The sequence below is a fragment of the Conger conger genome, chromosome 11 (assembly GCF_963514075.1).
Source record: "Conger conger chromosome 11, fConCon1.1, whole genome shotgun sequence".
Classification (NCBI taxonomy): domain Eukaryota; kingdom Metazoa; phylum Chordata; class Actinopteri; order Anguilliformes; family Congridae; genus Conger; species Conger conger.
The window spans coordinates 49,136,538-49,144,037 of record NC_083770.1 but is presented as its reverse complement, the minus strand read 5'-3'; the positions used below and the strand labels follow the sequence as shown (position 1 = coordinate 49,144,037).

At 41.9% G+C, this 7,500-nt stretch overlaps 1 protein-coding gene across 1 annotated transcript in view; it reads left to right on the top strand.

The window, feature by feature from the left end:
* LOC133140879 (astrotactin-2-like) overlaps positions 1-7,500 on the top strand; it is a 408,973-nt gene that overhangs the window by 327,471 nt on the left and 74,002 nt on the right. The window lies entirely within an intron of this gene.

The following is a 7,500-nucleotide window of genomic DNA, read 5'->3' as shown; positions in this document are numbered from 1 at the left end:
ATGCTTGTGATTATAGCTGTTATACACTAGCTGTGTAATGCTTGTGATTATAGCTGTTATACACTAGCTGTGTAATGCTTGTGATTATAGCTGTTATAAACTAGTTGTGTAATGCTTGTGATTATAGCTGTTATAAACTAGTTGTGTAATGCTTGTGATTATAGCTGTTATACACTAGCTGTGTAATGCTGGTGATTATAGCTGTTATACACTAGCTGTGTAATGCTTGTGATTATAGCTGTTATACACTAGCTGTGTAATGCTTGTGATTATAGCTGTTATAAACTAGTTGTGTAATGCTTGTGATTATAGCTGTTATAAACTAGTTGTGTAATGCTTGTGATTATAGCTGTTATAAACTAGTTGTGTAATGCGTGTGATTATAGAGCATCCACAGTGATGAACGATAACATTCTGTAAATGTCATCTGCCGTTTTTAACCTGGCGCCCTGTAAATTCAGACGGGTTTTTATTGCTGTCAGTGTTTTATCGATCTCAATGATATCGTTCATCACTGTCGTTGTCGTTATAGGTGTGGTGTCGACTCCACCATCCACTTGATTTAGAGCCAATGACATATTTATACAGTAGTTATCATTATAGTTATCATTCTTGATGTGGACCGGCATTTATGCTGGTGATGGGATGGCACTAGTTGTATAACGTTGGCTGTAAGAGTCTTACTGCAAGCTGTCCTTGAGTGTCCTTTTTAGTTTTGTTTTTAATCCTCGTTTGTTTGCTATTTATATGTATTCAGCTTCTAAGAAAAGACTGTGTCTTTGTCAGAAAAGCATAGCAGCATAAATTCAGGCAAATAACTATCTGCCTGGCATCAATGAATGATTAATTGCCTGAAGAGTAGGACTTTACAAACAGCACACTTTCGTAAACTGCGTGTAATTATTTTTCTCACACTAATGAGAGTCTTTCTCAGTGACTTTCACATCTTACCTCTTGCAGTTTCCTGTTTAGGATTTTTTATTTATTTATAGTTTAGAGCAATTATTGGGACACAGATACGATAGAGAGAACATTATGGAACACAGATACCATAGGTGGAAAGAACAATATAGAACACAGATGCAATAGGTAGAGAGAACATTATGGAACACAGATACCATAGGTAGAGAGAACATTATGGAACAAAGAGACCATAGGTAGGGTGTCATGACAAGGCCTTTCTACGCGGTGGTGTGCACGGGGAGGGTGAACAGTAATGGTCAGTTGTGATACTTGCGTGCCCCTATGGTTGAAACATTTTTAGCTGCTTCTAGGTGCACCCGGATAGCTTGGCCGATGTGCTGACTTGCTGTGTACCACGCTGTGTGCCACTGGTCTGTATATCAGCCAGGCTAGCACCCTGGACAGACTTAAAGAGTGTATGTGTGTGTGTGTGTTTGTGAGTATATGTGTGTGTGTCTGTATGTGTTTGTGTGTGTTTGTGTGTGTCTGTGTGTGTGTGTCTGTGTCTGTGTGTGTTTGTGTGTGTGTCTGTGTGTGTTTGTGTGTTTGTCTGTGTGTGTTTGTGTGTGTTTGTGTGTGTCTGTGTGTGTGTGTCTGTGTCTGTGTGTGTTTGTGTGTGTGTGTCTGTGTGTGTTTGTGTGTTTGTCTGTGTGTGTCTGTGTGTGTGTGTGTGTGTTTGTGTGTGTCTGTGTGTGTCTGTGTGTCTGTGTGTCTGTGTGTGTGTGTGTGTGTGTGTGTGTGTGTGTGTGTGTCTGTGACCTAATGCACAGCCATTCCCCACAACCCAGGTGGGGCCCCACATTGGTGCCCCTTTTTAATTGCTCCTGCCCCTTAGAGGTTCTGTGCTCTGTCTCTGGCTGTCTATACAAGGACATCAACAATCATTTTCTTCCAGTACCTTTGCTGTGGATCATAGTTGGTGTGACATATTTGAATAAACGTAATTATATTCTATATTTTCCTCATTGTCCTGATATCTTCTAGCTCACTGATCGCTTATGTCCTGGAGATAGCAGCACTGGGATCTGAACTCACACCCTCATGATTCAGGCCTGCTGCTTATTCACTGCGTCATTCCCTAGTTTAGGATGTTGGAAGGTAGAGTGGATGGTATGGGGTGGCGTGTCATGACAGCAGACCTGGATGAAATACGTCATTGTTTTGGATTGAAATACTTTTCTATGAAATACTTTTTTATGGAACCCATAAAACTCTCTCAAAAACAGGTAAGCGGGCACACACCTGTTGAGAGAAGAATCGAGAGGAAACTGAATCCTACTTAACTTTCTCAGCCAGTGTACTCATGGTCTGCATTTGGGAGCACATCGTGTACTTTCAGTATTGTGCAGAAGTCTTAGGCACCCTAGACTTTATTATATATATGTTTATTTCTTTGTGTGTGTTAGTATAAAAGAACACATTTGAGATTTCCAAATATTAATTTTCATTTTTGTATTTAATTTGAAAAATGTCACATATTACTGTAAGCAATTGACTACTTTTTACATAAAAACTTGATCAAGGCTGTCTGAGATCAGAAGCAAGGAGCCCAACAAAGTCTGCAGAAGAACTGTGGCAACATGCTTGGAACAACCTCCCTGCTGATTATCTTATAGAACTGCAGGACAGCGTTGGCTATCTCAGAGAAGTGATGCAGTTTTAACGCCGAAGGGTGGTCACTAAAAATATTGATTTGATTCAGTTTTGAACTATTCTGCCAAATTACTAAAATGTAATGTAAAATGTATAGTATGTTTATTTAGGACCTTTCACTGAATTATTTTTGAAAGAATCGTGTCTGTACAGAATGTTATGCAGGTGCCTAAGACGTTTGCACAGTACTGTATATGGGTAGGCAGTATGTTTAGTAAGCAGTACATTTTGAGGAGACAGTAGCTATTGATGTCAGACACAGCCTGTGATGGTCTTGCTGTTTCTGTAATGCCCCTGCTTGTGTCCTTGTGTGCACATGAGGAGGATGAGATGCCAGGATTAGGTAGATAGAGCCCTGTGCTCCTTCCCTTACATGTTCCTGATCACTTGAGGTTGAACCATAGTCACTGTTAGAAAGTGAAATAAAACACGGTATCAATCCACCAGCATACTAATGACAGAAAAAGCCTTTTACGAACAGCCTCTTACTCCCATGTCAGTGGTTTATATTCATTGAGCTTTGAATTGAAACTGCCGTTTCCTTAATCGCTTGTGTTTAGCAGGTCGGTGTAGTCCCCCAGATCTTATCTGAAGTATGTTAAGTGCTGCTGGGAAAGACCTTGCTCAATAAATTACTATAAATTAATATGAACAAGTAAAATGGCTACTCTAATGAGGAATAATTGAAAACAGGTTTTTGCTCAATACCAGAAAATTACTTCTTCTGACATTATAAAATCTTATTCAAAAGGTGTAATTGTTGTAAAGCCAGGGGAAAAAGAAAACTTTCTAAAGATCACCATGGAAACTCAGCAGTGTGTACGCTCGTACAGCCGCATGTGTGTCTGTGTGTGGTGGGAGAGGGGGTTAGAGATTTGTCTACCATTGCATGTTCACGGGTGATCTCAGGTCAGTTAAACAGCTGAAAACTCAGGGATTTCTTTGGTGTTTGTGTTAGGTGCAACAGTACTAACTCTGATCCAGATTCACAGTATGATCAGTAATCATGATCAGTATGATCAGTAATCATGATCAGTATGATCAGTAATTATCTCATTAGCTCTTCTGTTGATGGTTTTAGAAAAAAAGGATCACTTGTAGAGTGCTTTAAAATGTCACAGCCAGTATTTAATAAAACATATTTATTAAACAATTACTGGGAGGAAGTGTGCAGTGTGCAGGTCATCCTTTTTCTTTTGGTTTTAGCAGTCCATGAGCCAGGCGGGTAGTGATGCTCACGTGGAGGGATGATGTCTCATAGTGATTTTTTCAAAGGTGAAATGAGCTGATCAAGCTGGTCATGAAGCTGGCCTAGCTGAGTATGAGCTGGTCAGCTAGTTTGTCTGGGCTTGTAGCCGGTCAACCATGGTCAACTATAGCTGTTTCAAAACCCAGCTTGAGCTGGTCTGAGCTGCCCAACCAGCTAAACCATGCTGAGATGGGAGCTGGACTGAGCTGTTTTTTTTTCAGGAGAGCTATGTCCCTAGTATTGGGAAATGGATGATAACAGCTGGTATGGATTCATGTTTCGTGACACTTGTGAATGAAGCTATTCATTGATAACAGCTTGCAATGTGCTATCATTCATTTGTTCATCCGAAAAAAAATCACAATGAAACATTATCCCTCTGGGTGGGCATGATGGCCAAAATGTGAGGGTCTGGCACATGGACTACGTATTGTACTGGTATTTGTTTACCTGGCAACGATCAATATGTTTTAAGATGTGCCAGGTCTCTCTTCTTTTGGGGTTCTCCGGGTTCCCATTTCAACATGTTCTTTTCTTACTTCCTTTCTCCGTAACAGAATGTTCCGAGGTGTACAGAACAGAGAAGCCAAGCTCAGCTCAAAACGGCAAAAATTAAATGGAAACATACTTAGAAATGAAAAATGAATGTACAAAAATTTGACTTATGACATATAAAATGCTGAAAAAGCTTAGTACTTCAGCCTTTGAATAAAAATCTGAGACCTACGTGTCATTGTGCTTCATACACGGCACAAAGATTTTAGTCGTCAAAAGAAGATAGAAACAGAGAACAGCGAGTTGCACTTGTCCACGTATATGTATTATTATGAATATTATTATTATATATTTTAGATTTAGTTATACAGTCCCCCTCCAAAAGTATTGGAGCAGCAAGGTCAATTCCTGTCTTTTTGCTATGCACTGAAGACAATTGAGTTTGATGTCAAAAGATGGACATGAGATGACAGCTCCAAATTTCAGCTTTTATTTCCTGGTATTTTTTTAATCTAGATTTGTTAACAACCTAGAACATATCACCTTTTATATCAGGCCACCCCAATTTTTTGGTGAGCAAAAGTTTTTAAACATGTGACTGGCAGGTGTTACTTGTTGCCCAGATGTGTCCTGTTAGATTGATTGGTTTGCATTTTTGTTCGAAAAGGTGGGGATAACTTGTACAACAACTTGGAATGTCCTGAAAAAGAAAGAAACCACTGGTATACTGAGCAACAGACATTGAACAGGTCGACAACGGAAAACAACAGCAGTTGATGACAGAAACAAACAGATGAAGAAAAAGCCCAAAACATCAGTCAGTGACATCACAGGGCAGGGGTGAAGGTATCTCAATCCACCATTCGAAGAACAATTAGAGAGCAGCAATATAGAGGCTATACCACAAGATGCAAACTACTCATCAGTAGTAAGAATCGGAAGGCAATATTACAATTGGCACAGAGTGTGGAGAAAGAAGGGATCTGCTCATGATCCAAAACACACAAGCTCATCTGTGAAGCACGGTGGAGGAAGTGTCATGGCTTGGGTTTGCATGGCTGCTTCTGGAGTGAGCTCACTAATCTGTATTGATGATGTAACTCATGATGGTAGCAGCGGGATGAATTCAGAAGTCTACAAAAACATTCTGTCTGCCAACTTACAGAGAAATGCGTCCAAACTAATTGGGAGGATCTTCATCATGCAGACAATGACCCAAAAGACACTGCCAAAGCAAGGACTTCATTAGGGAGAAAACGTGGAACATTTTAGACTGGCTAAGTCAATCACCTATTATAGAAAAAGCATCACAAAAGAAGAATACAACAGTTTGGTGATGTCAATGGGAAGCTTGATGCAGTTATTGCAAGCAAGGGATATGCTACCAAACATGAAGTGTTATTTACTTTCATTTACTTAAATACTCTCCGTTCCCATACTTTTGCTTACCTTAAAATTGGGCGTTCTGATACCAAAGGTGCTATCTTCTAAATAGTTTAACACATCTAGGTGTAAATACCAGGAAGTAAAAGCTGAAATTCTGAACTCTTGTCTCGTGTTCATCTTTTTATCTCAACCCCAAATGAATCCAGGGTATTGCACAAAACACACAAATTGGCCTTGCTGTTCCAATACATTTGTTATCGTTGCGTGCTGTGTTTTCCGCTGCGGGGAGAGTTTTGGCAGAGGACAGTGGACGTTGAGTAAGGGCCCTCTAACGCGCAGCAGCTTGGTGGAGGTGTGCGTGGTGAGTTTGAGAGATGGCGGAGGTGTGCGCGGTGAGTTTGAGAGATGGCGGAGGCGGTTCGTGGGGAAGACGCCATCGTTTGGTACCTCTGGCCTCGGTCTCCCTGCCCGCTGTGTCTGCCCGCCGGTCATCCATCATGTGCGATTAGGCTGGCTCTCCCGCGCTCGACGAGGAGCCGGGGAGGAGCGGCCCGCCCTTCGGGTTTGATTAACGAGCGCTGACGTCATGCCGGGATAGTTTCGTGCCTTGGAAGAGTCCCGTCTCACACGGGGGGCGGGGGGCGGACGTGGTCAGCAGGGCTCTGCATCGTTAACCGCTGCGCTGCGGTGTTGAATCCGACGTCTGGAAGCCAGCGCTCCTGTGCGTTTCCCTCAGACGGGATGGACTACGTGCGCTCCCAGCTGCCGGGGTGGCTCCAGGCTCAGGGGGTCCCCCAAGGCCACGCGGATCTCTCACGCCGCACCGCGTCTGTGTGCCTGAGGAGTGCTGACAGACAGACCCAAAACCAACGGAGCCGTCTCCCGCTCACCGGCAACGCACCTGCGTCAGAGAAAAAAACGTGCGGGGGAAAAAAGTGAACCCGACCTCCGTGACGTTATACGTGACGTTATACGTGACGTTATAGGTGATGTTGTTTTCTGTGGACACCGAGGATGGGTTATCTCTGATATACTGTACGTGTTAAATACACTTTATTAGGTACACAAGCTTGTTCATGCAAATATCTAATTGGCCAGTCATGTGGCAGCAGCTCAATGCATAGAAGCAATGAATTCATGTTAACATTAACAACTACATTAGTTAATGCCAAGTCAGGTACCTTATTGTAAAGTGTGAACAAAATTAGTCTAGTAAATACCTAATCAAGTGGTCACTGAGTATATGACGTAATACATTGTAATGCTTTCCTCTCTGACCGAAAAACATAGTTGTATTTACATATTTATTATTACATTTTATTAACTTTTTTTGAGGGTGGAGGAAGGTAAGGATTTAGGATCTGGGCTTCAGCTAAATTTGCATTGTCTCTGGAGATGAATTTCCTCCAAAGTCTATTTAAGGATATTTAAGAAGTGATATGCATTGCAGAGGAATCAGACACAACGGGACCATCATTCTCCCCCTAGCCCTTCTCCTCAGCACCTCTACGTCTGGTGATGTGGTACACTGTGTGGGCCGCTCTTCCGTCACCCTGGTGTATGTTATGTAGTGTGTGGTAGGATGAAGTGCTGCCGTTTTGAAACCGTTGCATTTCCTCAATCTTCCATTTGTAAAACGTCCGCTTGTTTTTTCTCCGTTAATTAAATATGACACAAGCTGTAGGTCTCCTGCTGCGCACGGGAAAACCTATTTTTAGCATCTCACCGTCATTTTTTAAAATCTCTGGAGAGCC